The following is a 2,452-nucleotide window of genomic DNA, read 5'->3' on the forward strand; positions in this document are numbered from 1 at the left end:
GACTTCGTAATTTAGTTTCTTTTGTCTTGTCTTCACCACCTGGCTACTGTTGTAAAATGTTGAGAGATTCAAACTAAAAGTAATCAATAAATAGAACAAAATAAAAAAGACTGCAAGTGACTTCGCTAGCGGAAGTGCAAGTGTCTGAGAGTGCAAGCCTGAGAATGCACGTCTGAGAGTGCAAGCGCAAGGCTGCAGCCAGACCCTTTTAGCTTAGTTCATTCTCTTCACACTCCATCACAGTAGGTGGCGATATGCACCTTTGAAGTTGGTTCGCAACCCGCCATAAAATGAAAAGAAGAAGAAGACGCGCGTATTATGTCACGATGTCGGAAGTGAATCTGAACAAGTCGAAGGCTCTGAAACCAGAAGATAAAATGAAAACATGATCACGAAGCCGACGATCCAAAGAGAGAAACTGCGGCGTTTTATTTCATAAAGAGACAGGTATTTGGTCGCTGTTGTCAGCATATTTCGACTTTCCTGTATTTGATGTGCATTTAATGCAATCGATTCATGAAATGATGCATGGACCTTCAACAAGCAAGCTGTTGCAGTATTTGCATAACTCTAGTGATGTTCTGTTTAGTAAACTAACATAATCGTGCGGGGCAAATGCATGCAATTATGCAGTCTTTGTGTTAATAACAGTCTAAACTGGACTGGTGCTCTGCTGATCCATGGCATAAGCATCTGTGTGTTATGTAATAAGGCATTAACGTTACTTGAAAGGTGTTTTACATTTACAAAGGTCAGCCGGAAACATAAGCAGTAGTTTTGGCAATAAACATCACATCTTGTAAAAATAAACCTTACAAAAGTACTCTGTAAGTGGTAGTTACATGGTAAAGTTTTGTCGCAAGTGAAGAAAAGAAAGATGCCCTGCTAATTACAGAGTATCAATGACTTACCATGGTATTACCATGGCATGTTTGTGTTTAAAAACGAATAATAATAAGAAGAAAGGTAATTTAGTTGCTTAGTGACTGGCTAAAACGCTCATGAAGTAACTTTAATACTTATTTTTCTATCAACTAATATAATGATATAACTGATTTTGAGATCATTTGCTGGTAACTAAGCTGTTGATTGGTTTTCTTCCTGTGTCAGTTTCAAATTATGCTGACAGCCCTTTTAATAATAAACAATAATTACATTTAGTCGGTCATGAGTAGCTATGCGAAAGAAGTTATTTATTTTAGCAGTTTGCCGATTGAAAGCCTATATTGGTCGTAACTAATAATAGCATATATAAGTGTTAGTTGCACACTAAAAGACTCAAGCTTTTATGTTTTCAGTTGGCAAATCAATAAATAAATAAAACCAAAAATATCCATCAGAGATTGTTCTCTCTATTAGTCTTACGTCACTGTAACATTATTTTATGCTTGTAAAAATAAAATCTAAAAGCAACATTTCTAGAATGTTATATCTATGTTACATTGTGGGAACATTCTGTGTTTCATTTGGAATCACCCTTTGTGTCCTTTATCCAAACTTTTTATTGTTCAAGTTTAGTAGAGTGGCCCAGCTGACCTAACTAACAAAGGCACTAGTCACAAGAAGTGCTCTCAATACATATAAATCTCTTATGTAACATATGTAATATGTAACTTAAATCCTGTCTTTGTGTAGTCTGGTTTTGTACTTCAGTATTGTCATGTCTTGCCTTTTCTGTTACTCGTTTAGTTGTCTGTTCACTATTATGCTGCTGTCTTTGTGTTGACAACCTCTGATCTATTACAAGAGTATTTACTTATTTTGGGGTGTTTTTGCTGTGCAGGCGCTTGTGAGTGTTGTTTGCTTATAATGAACATAATTCTATAATGCCAAATATTTTGGTTGTTAGTGGTTGCCATGTAAAGGTAATGATGGCACAGTGTTTCAGAGGAGGAGATGAGCTGCTTATTTCTGTAGAGATGATGAGAACATTAAAAAGCCATTGTGAAGTTCACACAGACTCTCAATGTAAGCGAATATATACAGTGGTGTGAAAAAGTGTTGGCCCCCTTCCTGATTTCTTATTTTTTTGCATGTTTTTCCTGAATCCTGTACATTTTTAGTTGTACATAGAATATATACAGCATATGCATTATATCGATGGATGGATTGTGAAGTCTGCTTAATTATGAATATGTATATTTTGTCTATTTATTTTAGTCAATTTTTGAATCTAAAATGATGTAGCAGAAATGAAATGCATGACTCTTCTCCTTTGTGCGTCATCATTACCTTTGTGCAGTAATCTGTAAAGCACAAGCATGTTTGATGTTATGCAAATGAACATAGATCATGTTTGTGCATTCAGAATGCATGATATCTCCCTAGGTGGGAGTCTCGGTTCATTTTGATTAGGGCTGCACGATAAATCGCATGCGATATTTAACGCGCATCTTGGCAGAAAAGCCGGTTCTGTAATCAGCGGTAAATCTCCATCACCTGCGGGACGCTC

At 36.2% G+C, this 2,452-nt stretch overlaps 1 protein-coding gene across 1 annotated transcript in view; it reads left to right on the plus strand.

Annotated features, from left to right (window-relative positions):
• Positions 1–333: 333 nt before the first annotated feature.
• LOC107676111 (CAP-Gly domain-containing linker protein 4-like) overlaps positions 334–2,452 on the plus strand; it is a 37,080-nt gene continuing 34,961 nt past the window's right edge. Inside the window, exon 1 of the mRNA XM_016470635.1 lies at positions 334–447. The gene's annotated coding sequence lies outside the window, so the exon portion shown is untranslated. The remainder of the gene's footprint in view (positions 448–2,452) is intronic.

Source organism: Sinocyclocheilus anshuiensis, unplaced genomic scaffold (assembly GCF_001515605.1).
Source record: "Sinocyclocheilus anshuiensis isolate Anshui unplaced genomic scaffold, SAMN03320099.WGS_v1.1 scaffold2490, whole genome shotgun sequence".
In the NCBI taxonomy this organism is placed as follows: domain Eukaryota; kingdom Metazoa; phylum Chordata; class Actinopteri; order Cypriniformes; family Cyprinidae; genus Sinocyclocheilus; species Sinocyclocheilus anshuiensis.